The sequence below is a fragment of the Phyllobates terribilis genome, unplaced genomic scaffold (genome assembly GCF_046119375.1).
Source record: "Phyllobates terribilis strain yellow unplaced genomic scaffold, ASM4611937v1 Scaffold_1__5_contigs__length_1240528914, whole genome shotgun sequence".
Classification (NCBI taxonomy): domain Eukaryota; kingdom Metazoa; phylum Chordata; class Amphibia; order Anura; family Dendrobatidae; genus Phyllobates; species Phyllobates terribilis.
This window is the reverse complement of record NW_027362761.1, coordinates 782,283,882-782,301,896: the sequence shown is the minus strand read 5'-3', so window position 1 is coordinate 782,301,896 and position 18,015 is coordinate 782,283,882. Positions and strand designations below refer to the sequence as shown.

The 18,015-nt window shown below is 42.4% G+C and overlaps 1 protein-coding gene across 1 annotated transcript in view; it reads right to left on the bottom strand.

Moving 5' to 3' along the window:
* Positions 1-18,015, bottom strand: part of CFAP299 (cilia and flagella associated protein 299) — a 1,014,471-nt gene that overhangs the window by 844,041 nt on the left and 152,415 nt on the right. The window lies entirely within an intron of this gene.

Here is an 18,015-nt window from a genome sequence, read left to right as displayed (position 1 = left end):
TCAGTGAAAGGGTTAAAGACCTGCTAATTGCTTATCCTACACCTGAAGATTTGCAACAGGCTATGCAATTAGCTATACGGGTGGATAGAAGACTGCGTGCAAGGGTTAATGAGAGCAAATCCTCTGCTATGTTAGTTTCTGGTTATGAGAATGTGTGTACTAACAGTGGTGAACCGATTGAGATTGGATCGGTGGCACCTCGCTCTCAAGAAAAAGACCGTCGATTTTCTGAAGGCTTGTGTTTCTATTGCGGAAAATCTGGTCATTTGATTAAAGGTTGTGAGCTTCGTATGAAGAAAGAAAAAAAAATGGTCAGTCACGCCCGTATTGCTTGTTTAAATTCCAAGGGTATATTTTTAGCTGCTTCCACGATTGCTCAGAAAAAATTAATGGAATTTCGGGTGTTTGTTGATTGCGGGTCTACTCTGAATGTAATTGATGGGGGATTCGTGGAAAGACTCAATTTAAAACCTGAACCTTTATCATCCCCCATTGCTGTGGTTTCTGTGGATGGTTCCCCTTTGAAGAATATTACTCTCAAGGTCTGTGAATTTCCTCTCACTATTAATGGTGTTCACCATGAGAAATTGGATTTGGTAGTGTTGAATAACTTGCCTTCTCCAGTAATATTGGGATTGCCCTGGTTAAAATTTCACAATCCTGTACTGGATTGGTCTACCAGTGAAATTAAATCCTGGAGCCATAAATGTTATGACAAGTGTTGTAACGGGCGTATTGCAGCTTTGGATAGGGGAGAATTGCCTGTTCCTATTCAGGATTTTTGGAGAGTTTTTTCTGAGAAGGAATCGCAGGTTTTGCCTCCCCATAGAGACTATGATTGTTCTATTGAATTTGTCCCTGGAGCGACTCTTCCTAAAAGTCGTTTATTTAACCTTACTATTCCTGAGAGGAAGGCTTTGGAGGAATACATACAGACAAGTTTGGCCGCCGGTCACATTAGGCCCTCTAAGTCTCCTGTGGCGGTTGGATTTTTTTTTGTAAAAAAAAAGGACGGCGGTTTACGTCCTTGTCTTGATTTTCGTGAGATTAACAAAATTACTGTACGCAATCCTTACCCACTGCCATTGATTCCTGATCTGTTTAACCAGTTAATGGGGGCCAAGTGGTTCTCTAAAATTGACCTTAAGGGGGCATACAATCTGTTGCGCATGAAGGAGGGTGACGAATGGAAGACTGCTTTTAACACTCCTGTGGGTCATTTTGAGAATCTGGTTATGCCTTTTGGTCTTACTAATGCTCCTGCATTTTTTCAGAATCTGATTAATGACATCCTTAGACCTTTGATCGGCAAAAATGTGGTTGTGTATTTGGATGACATTTTGATTTATTCGCCGGATCTGGAGTCTCATTGGCGAAGCGTGCGTGAAGTATTACAGTTATTAATGGACAATTCGCTTTTTGCTAAGCTGGAGAAATGTGAGTTCGCTGTACAGAGAATTCGTTTTTTGGGCTACATTATCTCCAGCAAAGGTTTTGAGATGGATCCGGTTAAGGTTCAGGCTGTGCAGGAATAGCCTAGGCCTATTGGTTTGAAATCGATACAGAGGTTTTTGGGTTTCGCCAATTACTACAGAAAATTCATAAAAAAATTTTCTAGTATTGTCAAACCTTTGACTGATCTCACCAGGAAAGGTGCTGATGCGGTTCAGTGGTCTTCTGAGGCCACTGAAGCTTTTGTGTATCTCAAGGAGAGGTTCACCTCTGCTCCCATCCTTATGCAGCCTGATGTTACTAGGCCGTTTTTGGTTGAGGTTGATGCTTCCTCTGTGGGGGTTGGCGCAGTATTGTCTCAGGATAACGGGGATGGATTACATCCCTGTGCCTTTTTTTCAAAAATTTTTTCGGAGACTGAACTGAATTACGATATTGGTAATTGGGAATTATTGGCTATTAAACTCGCATTTGAACACTGGCGCCACTTCTTGGAAGGTGCGGAATTTCCCGTTCAGGTTCTTACGGATCATAAAAATCTGATATATCTTGATGCTGCCAAGCGCCTGAATGCCCGTCAGGCTAGGTGGGCACTGTTTTTCTCGCGGTTTAATTTCTCCGTTACTTACATCCCTGGTACTAAGAATGTTAAGGCGGATGCCTTGTCTCGCAGTTTTTCTCCCATAGTCGGTGCTGAGAAAGAGGAGAACATTTTACAAGAAGGTGTTGTGATAGCTGCTTTGGACTCCGTTTTGGAAAATGAGATTCTTAAAGCACAGGAGAATGCCCCTTCTAACACTCCTCATGGGAGGTTGTTTGTGCCTGGGACCTTTAGGAGAGATTTGTTTGTTGAGTGTCACGAATCTCGGTTGGCAGGTCATCCCGGAATCTCTGAGACCAAGAGACTGGTGGGTCGCAGTTTTTGGTGGCCTGGATGGCAGAAGGAAGTCATTAAGTGGGTGCGTCAATGTACTATATGTGCTAGATCTAAGTCCTCACATACTCCTGCTGCGGGGTTGCTTTGTACTTTGGAGGTTCCCAGTGCTCCTTGGACACATTTGGCTATTGACTTTATAACTGACCTTCCCCCCTCTGAGGGTTTTACTGTCATCTGGGTGGTCGTGGACCGTTTTAGCAAGATGTGTCACTTGGTTCCCTTTGTCAAACTGCCCTGCGCTAAAACTCTCGCTAAGGCCTTTGTCAAGGAAATTGTCAGACTCCATGGCGTTCCTACTGACATTGTTTCTGATAGGGGTCCTCAGTTCGTGGCTCGTTTTTGGCGTGCCTTTTGTGACAGGTTGGGAGTTCATTTATCGTTCTCGTCCGGATATCATCCTGAATCTAATGGCCAGACAGAAAGGAAAAACCAGGATGTTGAGCAGTTCTTGCGTTGTTTTGTGGCAGACAATCAAGAGGGGTGGTCTGAGTTTCTGCCACTTGCTGAATTTGCTCTGAACAATCATACATCTTCTTCTGCTGGTTGTTCGCCTTTTTTTTGTTGTTCTGGGAGACATCCGTCGTTTGGGTCGTTCTCCAAGTTGGGATCTGCCGTGCCTGAGGAGGAGAATTTTTCCGGTGATTTGGAGAGAGTTTGGACGGATGTGCGTGGTAATCTTCAGGAGGCCAACAGAAAATCTAAGGACTACTTTGATAGGAAACGACAGGAGATTTTGTTCGCTGTTGGTGACATGGTTTGGTTGTCCTCTAGGAATCTGCGGTTGAGGATTCCTTCTAAGAAATTGGGTCCCAAGTTTGTAGGGCCCTTTAAGGTGCTTCAGGTTGTCAACCAATCTGCTGTTAGGTTGGAGGTTCCTACCTCCTGGAGAATTAATCCGGTATTTCATGTCTCTCTGTTGAAAAAAGCTGTTGTATCGGATTGTGACGCCTCTGCCTCTGTTCCTCCGGTGGTGGAGGACGGGGAATATGAAATTTCTCGCATCCTTAACTCTAGACTGTATAGAGGTAGTTTGCAGTATCTTGTGGCCTGGAAAGGTTTCGGACCCGAGGATAACTCTTGGGTGAGGTCGGATGATGTTTCCGCGTCCAGACTTATCAGAGCGTTTCACAGGAGATTTCCTGATAAGCCTGGTCCTAGGGGATCCGGAGGATCCTCTTAGAAGGGGGGGTACTGTTAGAACCTTGCTCTTAGGTTTTTTTTCCTTTGCTGGTCACATGACCTTGTTGGCCTATTTAAGCCTGCTCCGCCCTTCTGGCTTTGCTGGACTCCATTGTATATCTACTTTCTAGCTAGCCTGTGCTCTGTGTCTTGCTCTGTTAGTTTGCTTGGTCTACTGACCTCTATGTTCTATATATTTTGTTTGTTCGTCTGTCTGCTACTATTTCTGTTAGGAGGTGTCCCATATTCCTCCCAGTCCTTAGTACTTGTAGGGATTCCTTCCCCACATCTATAGGTCTCCGTACAGACTAGCTTAGGACTTTAGCAGGTCTGATCGCAGGATCAGGTCCCCTGTTACATCGTAGGGATTAAGCTGAGTTCTATCGTAGGGACAGATCTCCTCTCTTTCCTTAGCTCTGGTAGCAGAACATAACAGTTATTATTTTATTGGCCCATTGTGGCGACGTTTCAGTTCCAAAAATGTGAACCTTTTTCAAGCAATTGACATAGTGCAAAAGCCATATACTTAAATGCGAAGTGATTATGAGAATATATCATTACTAGCTATTGAACCACCCGTTCTACGCCCGGGTGGCGAGCATTTTTATTTGCATATGGTTTCTCATGCTGGTATGTGCTGCCCCCCTCCTGGTATTTGTGCTGCCCCCATCCTGTCCCCACCATCCTATACTGGTATGTGTGGTACCCCTCACCCCAATCCTGGTATGTGTGGTACCCCTCACCCCAATCCTGGTATGTGTGGTACCCCTCACCCCATTCCTGGTATGTGTGGTACCCCTCACCCCAATCCTGGTATGCGTGGTACCCCTCACCCAAATCCTGGTATGCGTGGTACCCCTCACCCCAATCCTGGTATGCTTGGTACCCCTCACCCCAATCCTGGTATGCGTGGTACCCCATACCTCATCCCTATCCTGGTATGCATGGTATTCCTCATCCTGGTGTGCATGGCCCCCTCATCCGAATCCCGGTGTGCGTGGCACCCCTCATCCCCCCAATCCCGGTATGTGTGGCACCCCTCATCCCCCCAATCCCGGTATGCGTGGCACCCCTCATCCCCCCAATCCCGGTATGTGTGGCACCCCTCACCCCCCCCCAATCCCGGTATGCGTGGCAGCCCTCATCCCCCCCCAATCCCGGTATGCGTGGCAGCACTCATCCCCCCAATACCGGTATGCGTGGCACCCCTCATCTCCCCAATCCCGGTATGCGTGGCACCCCTCATCCGCAATCCTTGCAGGCGTGGCACCCCTCCCCCCATTCCCGGTAAGCGTGGCACCCCTCAGCCCCAATCCCGGTAAGCGTGGCACCCCTCACCCCTAATTCCGGTATGCGTGGCACCCCTCACCCCCAATCCCATTATGCGTGGCACCCCTCACCCCCAATCCCGGTATGCGTGGCACCCCTCATCCCTATCCTGGTATGTGTGGTACCCCTCACTCCCCAATCCTGGTATGCGTGGTACCCCTCACCCCCAATCCTGGTATGCGTGGTACCCCTCACTCCTAATCCTAGTATGAGTGGTACCCCTCACCCCCAATCCTGGTATGTGTGGTACCCCTCACCCCACAATCCTGTTATGTGTGGCCCCCTCATCCCTATCCTGGTGTGTATGGTATCCCTCATCCTGGTATGCATGGTACCCCATCCCTCATCCCAGTATGCATTGCACTCCATCCCTCATCCCCAATCCCGGTATGCGTGGCACCCCTCATCCCCAATCCCGGCATGTGTGGTACCCCTCATCCCCAATCCTTGTATGTGTGGCACCCCTCATCCCTAATCCCGGTATGCGTGGCACCCCTCATCCCCAATCCCGGTATGCGTGGCACCCCTCACCCCCAATCCTGGTATGCATGGCACACCCTCATCCCCAATCCCGGTATGCGTGGAACCCCTCATCCCCAATCCCGGTATGCGTGGCACCCCTCACCCCCAATCCTGGTATGCATGGCACACCCTCATCCCCAATCCCGGTATGCGTGGCACCCCTCATCCCCAATCCCGGTATGCGTGGCACCCCTCATCCCCAATCCCGGTATGCGTGGCACCCTCATCCCCAATCCCGGTATGCGTGGTACCCCTCACCCCCAATCTCGGTATGCGTGGTACCCCTCACCCCCAATCCTGGTATGCGTGGTACCCCTCACCCCACAATCCTGTTATGTGTGGTACCCCTCACCCCAATCCTGGTATGTGTGGCCCCCTCATCCCTTTCACACTGTACACACATACAAAAAAAATAAACAGTTATACTCACCTTTCTTCTCTGTACTCCAGCGCTGCTGCGTCCTCTTCTGCCGGAGGCCGGGGGAGGAGTGCAGCGCTGGAGCACCGCGCTGTCCGGCACAATTTTGCTGAAGACACACTGTAAATGTGTCTTCAGTAAAATTGCGCCGGATAGCGCTATGCGCACGTGCCGGTCCGACGCCTTCACTCCGCCCCCGGTCTCCAGCGAAGAGAGGCGCCGCGGTAACGCTGCTACCGGTCAGGTAAGTATGTAAGTATGGCGCCGGAGATCCGCGGTAAGCGTTCAGTATCTACGCATACCGCGCGTTCTCCGGCGCCATACACCTCCTCTTACCTGTAACGGCTGGATGCCTGCTTCTGTCTGGAGCCAGACTGCGCGTCACGCATGCGGAGTCTATCGAGGCTTCGAACAGAGACACTCTTCTATGATTATATTATAGATTAAAATACATGTATAATAAATAATAAATACATCAACATAATCTAAAACATACAATAACATGCCCATATACATACAGTACAGACTAAAAGATTGGACACACCTTCTCATTTAAAGATTTTTCTGTATTTTCATGACTATCAAAATTGTACATTCACACTGAAGGCATCAAAACTATGAATTAACACATGTGGAATTATATACTTAACAAAAAAGTGTGAAACAACTGAAAATATGTCTTATATTCTAGGTTCTTCAAAGTAGCCACCTTTTGCTTTGATGACTGCTTTGCACACTCTTGGCATTCTCTTGATGAGCTTCAAGAAGTAGTCACCGGAAATAGTTTTCACTTCACAGGTGTGCCCTGTCAGGTTTAATAAGTGGGATTTCTTGCCTTATAAATGGGGTTGGGACCATCAGTTGTGTTGTGCAGAAGTCTGGTGGATACACAGCTGATAGTCCTACTGAATAGACTGTTAGAATTTGTATTATGGCAAGAAAAAAGCAGCTAAGCAAAAAAAACGAGTGGCCATCATTACTTTAAGAAATGAAGGTCAGTCAGTGCGAAAAATTGGGAAAACTTTGAAAGTGTCCCCAAGTGCAGTTGCAAAAACCATCAAGTGCTACAAAGAAACTGGCTCACATGAGGACCGCCCCAGGAAAGGAAGACCAAGAGTCACCTCTGCTTCTGAGGATAAGTTTATCCGAGTCACCCGCCTTCATGGTAAAATAGCTGCTAGGAAACCACTGCTAAAGACAGGCAACAAGCAGAAGAGACTTGTTTGGGCTAAAGAACACAAGGAATGGACATTAGACCAGTGGAAATCTCTGCTTTGGTCTGATGAGTCCAAATTTGAGATCTTTGGTTCCAACCACCGTGTCTTTGTGCGACGCAGAAAAGGTGAACGGATGGACTCTACATGCCTGGTTCCCACTGTGAAGCATGGAGGAGGAGGTGTGATGGTGTGGGGGTGCTTTGCTGGTGACACTGTTGGGGATTTATTCAAAATTGAAGGCATACTGAACCAGCATGGCTACCACAGCATCTTGCAGCGGCATGCTATTCCATCCGGTTTGCGTTTAGCCCTTACACCTCCAGGCTGTGTAAGGGCTATTTGACCAAGAAGGAGAGTGATGGGGTGCTACGCCAGATGACCTGGCCTCCACAGTCACCAGACCTGAACCCAATCGAGATGGTTTGGGGTGAGCTGGACCGCAGTGTGAAGGCAAAAGGGCCAACAAGTGCTAAGCATCTCTGGGATCTCCTTCAAGATTGTTGGAAGACCATTTCCGGTGACTACCTCTTGAAGCTCATCAAGAGAATGCCAAGAGTGTGCAAAGCAGTCATCAAAGCAAGAGGTGGCTACTTTGAAGAACCTAGAATATAAGACATATTTTCAGTTGTTTCACACTTTTTTGTTAAGTATATAATTCCACATGTGTTAATTCATAGTTTTGATGCCTTCAGTGTGAATGTACAATTTTCATAGTCATGAAAATACAGAAAAATCTTTAAATGAGAAGGTGTGTCCAAACTTTTGGTCTGTACTGTACATATCACAATAGCTGCAGGTATACCGTAATTCTCGGACTGTAAGATGCCATTTTTCACCCAAATTTTGGAGGAAAAGGTTGTTGCATCTGATAGTCTGAATGTAGCTTGCAGAGGGGGCAGCGGTGGCGATGGAGAGGGCCACAGGAGGTAGGGTCGCCGCTGCAGTAAGTCGTCGGCGCCAGGAGTGGGGCGATACTGCGGGCTCTGGACTGGGAGGAGGGGGTTTCCCGGCGGTGCAAAGCAGGAGCCATTGATCTCCTGGTAGTAGTCTTCAGGAAAATGTCGGCAGTACGAGGCAGGAGCCCTAGATCTCCCAGCGGTGGGATTCAGAAAAATGGTGCCGGGAATGAGATTCGGCTTGAGAAAAAAATTGCAACATGCTGCTGCAAGTGGCTCTGCAAATCGGATCACGCCCACGCATTCAAATTTATGGGTATGTGTAAAACATTGGACTGCACTTGGATGTCATCCGAGTGTAGTCTGATTTCAGCAGACACAGGCAATGGAGAAGATGGAGAAATGAAGTTCTCCGTTTTCTCCGCACCTATGATACGATTCTCTCATACAAGAGAATTGTATCACACTAAGGAGACCCTCACACAGGCTGATGGGTGGATTGCTCGGTCAGACAGCCTATATATAAATAACAAAAGACTAACAGTCACTTCCAAACAGAAAACTGGTGTGTACAGGTGTCAACTAAGAGTAGTCATCTCTATACATAACTAACAAAGTAGCACTCTGTAGTGCTATAGCATGTAAACATGAAATATATGAAATATGAATTGCATTACTGCTCTATATAACAGGAAAAAAATGGAGACACTTAGCACATAATTTGGTCTCTGGGAGTGTTTTGTCCCTCTGCAGTTTTTCTTTTCTGTTCACAGTGGTGTCGCTTTTTACCTCTCATCTATGTAATTGCCACTACACAAATGTTGAAAATGCACATGGAATATTTACAACTATTGACAATATGTGTCACATAAATCACAAGTACAGGCTTTGTATAATAAAAAAAATTATAAGTATTGCAAAATATTATTATTACAAAAGAGCTATAATGCAAATAGTGATAGCAGATTTCTGTTTGTGTTGTGTATATGTCTTCATGATCTCTTCAAGTAATCCCAGAAAAGCTCAAAGATATTGAGATGAGGGCTCGGTAGGGTCATATCATCCCTTCCAGGACTTCTTGCTCTTTTTTACACTGAAGATGTTTCATAATGACATAGGTTGTATATTTTGGGTTGTTGTCCAGCTGCAGAATAAATTTGATACCAGTCAGATGTCTTCCTGTTGGTATTGCATGATGGATTAATATCTGCCTGTTTCTCAACATTGAGGATGACAATAAATGGGCAACGTTATGGACCGTAGATGCAGTGCTTGGCCGAAGAAACTTACTACGGCAGATGAAATACACATCATGATTACTTTGCTTTAAACTAGGGAGGCGTGCAGCAGAGTTATCAACTCAGACCGGGCTGCAACCAGCGGGACCTAGCTACAACCAACTAGTGTTCAGAAAGGTCTGACCAGAAGAGATTTAATGGGAGAACTGTAGCCAAAAACTATACCTTGGTTAACAAGGCCAAGTGACTAAACTGGGCTCGAAAAATTAGGAACTGGAGAGCATAACAAATGACAGCAGATGCTCATTACTAGAGATGAGCGTTGTTCTACTCGAACTGTTCGCCAATCTCAAATTCGAGCTGTTTTGGGCGGTGTTCGAGCCGTTCGGCGAACACGAACGATTTGAGAAAAATTCGGCTGTTCGAGGTTATGTTCGATAACTGTTCGTGCACCAAAATCATAACTGGATTTTTTCTCAGTAATGATGAAAATTAATGTTAATACGCAGTTTGAGTGTACAGCGGGGCGGGGGGAGGGGCAGGGGATGGATCTCTGCAGGAATAATGAAGATCTCCATTTTTTTTTCTCTTTCCCGCATTTACAGTGGGGAGGTGCAATCTGTCAGCCTATCAGCAGCGCACACACGGAGCGAAGTGCTTTTTTTCACACAAGCAAGGGCATGTGTCATTGGCAGTGTATGTCACATGTCCTTGCCCTATAAGACCAAGCCATTTTCCCCGTCGCCACCATTTTCTCACTGCTGCAGCTGCGTGTTAGACGGCACCGCTGTTGCTGTGTGCGCTATACCTTGTTAATTTCAAGCCAATTTTCGCACAAATCTACAGATAGCTTGGGAGTAGGGAATAGTTGTGATTGCAGTCCTTTTAAGGACTAGGTTACAGCATTTCCTACGACTTTTATCAGGCAGGTCTGTGCTCTTAAATAGATAGATTGTGGGAGTAAAGACTAATTGTAATTGCAGTCCTTTTCAGGACTAGGTTACATCAGTTCCTATCAGTTTTTGCCAGACAGGTCTGTGCCAGTGCTGTGCAAGTTTTTTTCACAGCATTTGGCTGAATCTAGCAAAGCTAATCCTTTTTGGCCTATTGCAGAGTGTGTTAGTCAGTGGAGTAGCCTATATGTGTTGCAAGATATACCACCTGTGTATAGAATACCAATTTTTTTACTGCACCTAGTGAAGTAAAATCTTTTGGGCATAGCATCATTCTATTAGTCCATCTATACTGACCTCCATCAGGTTGCAAATTAAATATAATTTTTTTCTGCATCTAGCTCTGAAAAAATATTTGGCCTTCTAGCTGTGCGTGGGACTTGTTCTATTAGTCCATCTATACTGACCTCCATCAGGTTGCAAACTGAATATATTTTTTTCTGCATCTACCTCTGAAAAAATATTGGGCTTGTAGCTGTGTGTGGGACTTGTTCTATTAATCCATCTATACAGACCTCCATCAGGTTGCAAACTGAAAATAATTTTTTTCTGCATCTACCTCTGAAAAAATATTTGGGCTTCTAGCTGTGTGTGGGACTTGTTCTATTACTTCATCTATACTGACCTCCATCAGGTTGCAAACTGAATATATTTTTTTCTGCATCTACCTCTGAAAAAATATTGGGCTTCTAGCTGTGTGTGGGACTTGTTCTATTAATCCATCTATACTGACCTCCATCAGGTTGCAAACTGAATATAATTTTTTTCTGCATCTAGCTCTGAAAAAATATTTGGCCTTCTAGCAGCGTGTGGGACTTTCTCTATTAGTCCATCTATACTGACCTCCATCAGGTTGCAAACTGAATATAATTTTTTTCTGCATCTAGCTCTGAAAAAATATTTGGCCTTCTAGCAGTGTGTGGGACTTTCTCTATTAGTCCATCTATACTGACCTCCATCAGGTTGCAAACTGAATATAATTTTTTTCTGCATCTAGCTCTGAAAAAATATTTGGCCTTCTAGCAGTGTGTGGGCCTTTCTCTATTAGTCCATCTATACTGACCTCCATCAGGTTGCAAATTAAAAATAATTTTTATCTGCATCTAGCTCTGAAAAAATATTTGGGCTTCTAGCTGTGTGTGGGACTTGTTCTATTACTCCATCTATACTGACCTCCATCAGGTTGCAAATTGAATATAATTTTTTTCTGCATCTAGCTCTGAAAAAATATTGGGCTTCTAGTTGTGTGTGGGACTACTTGTATTAGTCCATCTATACTGACCTCCATCAGGTTGCAAACTGAATATATTTTTTTCTGCATCTACCTCTGAAAAAATATTGGGCTTCTAGCTGTGTGTGGGACTTGTTCTATTAATCCATCTATACAGACCTCCATCAGGTTGCAAACTGAATATAATTTTTTTCTGCATCTAGCTCTGAAAAAATATTTGGCCTTCTAGCAGTATGTGGGACTTTCTCTATTAGTCCATCTATACTGACCTCCATCAGGTTGCAAACAGAATATAATTTTTTTCTGCATCTAGCTCTGAAAAAATATTTGGCCTTCTAGCAGCGTGTGGGACTTTCTCTATTAGTCCATCTATACTGACCTCCATCAGGTTGCAAACTGAATATATTTTTTTCTGCATCTACCTCTGAAAAAATATTGGGCTTGTAGCTGTGTGTGGGACTTGTTCTATTAATCCATCTATACAGACCTCCATCAGGTTGCAAACTGAAAATAATTTTTTTCTGCATCTACATCTGAAAAAATATTTGGGCTTCTAGCTGTGTGTGGGACTTGTTCTATTACTCCATCTATACTGACCTCCATCAGGTTGCAAATTGAATATAATTTTTTTCTGCATCTATCTCTGAAAAAATATTTGGCCTTCTAGCTGTGCGTGGGACTTGTTCTATTAGTCCATCTATACTGACCTCCATCAGGTTGCAAACTGAATATATTTTTTTCTGCATCTACCTCTGAAAAAATATTGGGCTTGTAGCTGTGTGTGGGACTTGTTCTATTAATCCATCTATACAGACCTCCATCAGGTTGCAAACTGAAAATAATTTTTTTCTGCATCTACCGCTGAAAAAATATTTGGGCTTCTAGCTGTGTGTGGGACTTGTTCTATTACTCCATCTATACTGACCTCCATCAGGTTGCAAACTGAATATAATTTTTTTCTGCATCTAGCTCTGAAAAAATATTGGGCTTCTAGCTGTGTGTGGGACTTGTTGTATTAGTCCATCTATACTGACCTCCATCAGGTTGCAAACTGAATATATTTTTTTCTGCATCTACCTCTGAAAAAATATTGGGCTTGTACCTGTGTGTGGGACTTGTTCTGTTAATCCATCTATACAGACCTCCATCAGGTTGCAAACTGAATATAATTTTTTTCTGCATCTAGCTCTGAAAAAATATTTGGCCTTCTAGCAGTGTGTGGGACTTTCTCTATTAGTCCATCTATACTGACCTCCATCAGGTTGCAAATTAAAAATAATTTTTATCTGCATCTAGCTCTGAAAAAATATTTGGGCTTCTAGCTGTGTGTGGGACTTGTTCTATTACTCCATCTATACTGACCTCCACCAGGTTGCAAATTGAATATAATTTTTTTCTGCATCTAGCTCTGAAAAAATATTGGGCTTCTAGCTGTGTGTGGGACTTGTTGTATTAGTCCATCTATACTGACCTCCATCAGGTTGCAAACTGAATATATTTTTTTCTGCATCTACCTCTGAAAAAATATTGGGCTTCTAGCTGTGTGTGGGACTTGTTCTATTAATCCATCTATACAGACCTCCATCAGGTTGCAAACTGAATATAATTTTTTTCTGCATCTAGCTCTGAAAACATATTTGGCCTTCTAGCAGTGTGTGGGACTTTCTCTATTAGTCCATCTATACTGACCTCCATCAGGTTGCAAACTGAATATAATTTTTTTCTGCATCTAGCTCTGAAAAAATATTTGGCCTTCTAGCAGTGTGTGGGACTTTCTCTATTAGTCCATCTATACTGACCTCCATCAGGTTGCAAACTGAATATAATTTTTTTCTGCATCTAGCTCTGAAAAAATATTTGGCCTTCTAGCAGTGTGTGGGACTTTCTCTATTAGTCCATCTATACTGACCTCCATCAGGTTGCAAATTAAAAATAATTTTTATCTGCATCTAGCTCTGAAAAAATATTTGGGCTTCTAGCTGTGTGTGGGACTTGTTCTATTACTCCATCTATACTGACCTCTATCAGGTTGCAAATTGAATATAATTTTTTTCTGCATCTAGCTCTGAAAAAATATTGGGCTTCTAGCTGTGTGTGGGACTAGTTGTATTAGTCCATCTATACTGACCTCCATCAGGTTGCAAACTGAATATATTTTTTTCTGCATCTACCTCTGAAAAAATATTGGGCTTCTAGCTGTGTGTGGGACTTGTTCTATTAATCCATCTATACAGACCTCCATCAGGTTGCAAACTGAATATAATTTTTTTCTGCATCTAGCTCTGAAAAAATATTTGGCCTTCTAGCAGCGTGTGGGACTTTCTCTATTAGTCCATCTATACTGACCTCCATCAGGTTGCAAACTGAATATATTTTTTTCTGCATCTACCTCTGAAAAAATATTGGGCTTGTAGCTGTGTGTGGGACTTGTTCTATTAATCCATCTATACAGACCTCCATCAGGTTGCAAACTGAAAATAATTTTTTTTTGCATCTACCTCTGAAAAAATATTTGGGCTTCTAGCTGTGTGTGGGACTTGTTCTATTACTCCATCTATACGGACCTCCATCAGGTTGCAAATTGAATATAATTTTTTTCTGCATCTAGCTCTGAAAAAATATTGGGCTTCTAGCTGTGTGTGGGACTTGTTGTATTAGTCCATCTATACTGACCTCCATCAGGTTGCAAACTGAATATATTTTTTTCTGCATCTAACTCTGAAAAAATATTGGGCTTCTACCTGTGTGTGGGACTTGTTCTATTAATCCATCTATACAGACCTCCATCAGGTTGCAAACTGAATATAATTTTTTTCTACATCTAGCTCTGAAAAAATATTTGGCCTTCTAGCAGTGTGTGGGACTTTCTCTATTAGTCCATCTATACTGACCTCCATCAGGTTGCAAATTAAAAATAATTTTTATCTGCATCTAGCTCTGAAAAAATATTTGGGCTTCTAGCTGTGTGTGGGACTTGTTCTATTACTCCATCTATACTGACCTCCACCAGGTTGCAAATTGAATATAATTTTTTTCTGCATCTAGCTCTGAAAAAATATTGGGCTTCTAGCTGTGTGTGGGACTTTCTCTATTAGTCCATCTATACTGACCTCCATCAGGTTGCAAACTGAATATATTTTTTTCTGCATCTACCTCTGAAAAAATATTGGGCTTGTAGCTGTGTGTGGGACTTGTTCTATTAATCCATCTATACAGACCTCCATCAGGTTGCAAACTGAAAATAATTTTTTTTTGCATCTACCTCTGAAAAAATATTTGGGCTTCTAGCTGTGTGTGGGACTTGTTCTATTACTCCATCTATACGGACCTCCATCAGGTTGCAAATTGAATATAATTTTTTTCTGCATCTAGCTCTGAAAAAATATTGGGCTTCTAGCTGTGTGTGGGACTTGTTGTATTAGTCCATCTATACTGACCTCCATCAGGTTGCAAACTGAATATATTTTTTTCTGCATCTAACTCTGAAAAAATATTGGGCTTCTACCTGTGTGTGGGACTTGTTCTATTAATCCATCTATACAGACCTCCATCAGGTTGCAAACTGAATATAATTTTTTTCTGCATCTAGCTCTGAAAAAATATTTGGCCTTCTAGCAGTGTGTGGGACTTTCTCTATTAATCCATCTATACTGACCTCCATCAGGTTGCAAATTAAAAATAATTTTTATCTGCATCTAGCTCTGAAAAAATATTTGGGTTTCTAGCTGTGTGTGGGACTTGTTCTATTACTCCATCTATACTGACCTCCACCAGGTTGCAAATTGAATATAATTTTTTTCTGCATCTAGCTCTGAAAAAATATTGGGCTTCTAGCTGTGTGTGGGACTTTCTCTATTAGTCCATCTATACTGACCTCCATCAGGTTGCAAACTGAATATATTTTTTTCTGCATCTACCTCTGAAAAAATATTGGGCTTGTAGCTGTGTGTGGGACTTGTTCTATTAATCCATCTATACAGACCTCCATCAGGTTGCAAACTGAAAATAATTTTTTTCTGCATCTACCTCTGAAAAAATATTTGGGCTTCTAGCTGTGTGTGGGACTTGTTCTATTACTCCATCTATACTGACCTCCATCAGGTTGCAAATTGAATATAATTTTTTTCTGCATCTAGCTCTGAAAAAATATTGGGCTTCTAGCTGTGTGTGGGACTTGTTGTATTAGTCCATCTATACTGACCTCCATCAGGTTGCAAACTGAATATATTTTTTTCTGCATCTACATCTGAACAAATATTGGGCTTCTACCTGTGTGTGGGACTTGTTCTATTAATCCATCTATACAGACCTCCATCAGGTTGCAAACTGAATATAATTTTTTTACTGCATCTAGCTCTGAAAAAATATTTGGCCTTCTAGCAGTGTGTGGGACTTTCTCTATTAGTCCATCTATACTGACCTCCATCAGGTTGCAAATTAAAAATAATTTTTATCTGCATCTAGCTCTGAAAAAATATTTGGGCTTCTAGCTGTGTGTGGGACTTGTTCTATTACTCCATCTATACTGACCTCCACCAGGTTGCAAATTGAATATAATTTTTTTCTGCATCTAGCTCTGAAAAAATATTGGGCTTCTAGCTGTGTGTGGGACTTGTTGTATTAGTCCATCTATACTGACCTCCATCAGGTTGCAAACTGAATATATTTTTTTCTGCATCTACCTCTGAAAAAATATTGGGCTTCTGGCTGTGTGTGGGACTTGTTCTATTAATCCATCTATACAGACCTCCATCAGGTTGCAAACTGAATATAATTTTTTTCTGCATCTAGCTCTGAAAAAATATTTGGCCTTCTAGCAGTGTGTGGGACTTTCTCTATTAGTCCATCTATACTGACCTCCATCAGGTTGCAAACTGAATATAATTTTTTTCTGCATCTAGCTCTGAAAAAATATTTGGCCTTCCAGCAGTGTGTGGGACTTTCTCTATTAGTCCATCTATACTGACCTCCATCAGGTTGCAAACTGAATATAATTTTTTTCTGCATCTAGCTCTGAAAAAATATTTGGCCTTCTAGCAGTATGTGGGACTTTCTCTATTAGTCCATCTATACTGACCTCCATCAGGTTGCAAATTAAAAATAATTTTTATCTGCATCTAGCTCTGAAAAAATATTTGGGCTTCTAGCTGTGTGTGGGACTTGTTCTATTACTCCATCTATACTGACCTCCACCAGGTTGCAAATTGAATATAATTTTTTTCTGCATCTAGCTCTGAAAAAATATTGGGCTTCTAGCTGTGTGTGGGACTTTCTCTATTAGTCCATCTATACTGACCTCCATCAGGTTGCAAACTGAATATATTTTTTTCTGCATCTACCTCTGAAAAAATATTGGGCTTGTAGCTGTGTGTGGGACTTGTTCTATTAATACATCTATACAGACCTCCATCAGGTTGCAAACTGAAAATAATTTTTTTCTGCATCTACCTCTGAAAAAATATTTGGGCTTCTAGCTGTGTGTGGGACTTGTTCTATTACTCCATCTATACTGACCTCCATCAGGTTGCAAATTGAATATAATTTTTTTCTGTATCTAGCTCTGAAAAAATATTGGGCTTCTAGCTGTGTGTGGGACTTGTTGTATTAGTCCATCTATACTGACCTCCATCAGGTTGCAAACTGAATATATTTTTTTCTGCATCTACCTCTGAAAAAATATTGGGCTTCTACCTGTGTGTGGGACTTGTTCTATTAATCCATCTATACAGACCTCCATCAGGTTGCAAACTGAATATAATTTTTTTCTGCATCTAGCTCTGAAAAAATATTCGGCCTTCTAGCAGTGTGTGGGACTTTCTCTATTAGTCCATCTATACTGACCTCCATAAGGTTGCAAATTAAAAATAATTTTTATCTACATCTAGCTCTGAAAAAATATTTGGGCTTCTAGCTGTGTGTGGGACTTGTTCTATTACTCCATCTATACTGACCTCCACCAGGTTGCAAATTGAATATAATTTTTTTCTGCATCTAGCTCTGAAAAAATATTGGGCTTCTAGCTGTGTGTGGGACTTGTTGTATTAGTCCATCTATACTGACCTCCATCAGGTTGCAAACTGAATATATTTTTTTCTGCATCTACCTCTGAAAAAATATTGGGCTTCTAGCTGTGTGTGGGACTTGTTCTATTAATCCATCTATACAGACCTCCATCAGGTTGCAAACTGAATATAATTTTTTTCTGCATCTAGCTCTGAAAAAATATTTGGCCTTCTAGCAGTGTGTGGGACTTTCTCTATTAGTCCATCTATACTGACCTCCATCAGGTTGCAAATTAAAAATAATTTTTATCTGCATCTAGCTCTGAAAAAATATTTGGGCTTCTAGCTGTGTGTGGGACTTGTTCTATTACTCCATCTATACTGACCTCCACCAGGTTGCAAATTGAATATAATTTTTTTCTGCATCTAGCTCTGAAAAAATATTGGGCTTCTAGCTGTGTGTGGGACTTGTTGTATTAGTCCATCTATACTGACCTCCATCAGGTTGCAAACTGAATATATTTTTTTCTGCATCTACCTCTGAAAAAATATTGGGCTTCTAGCTGTGTGTGGGACTTGTTCTATTAATCCATCTATACAGACCTCCATCAGGTTGCAAACTGAATATAATTTTTTTCTGC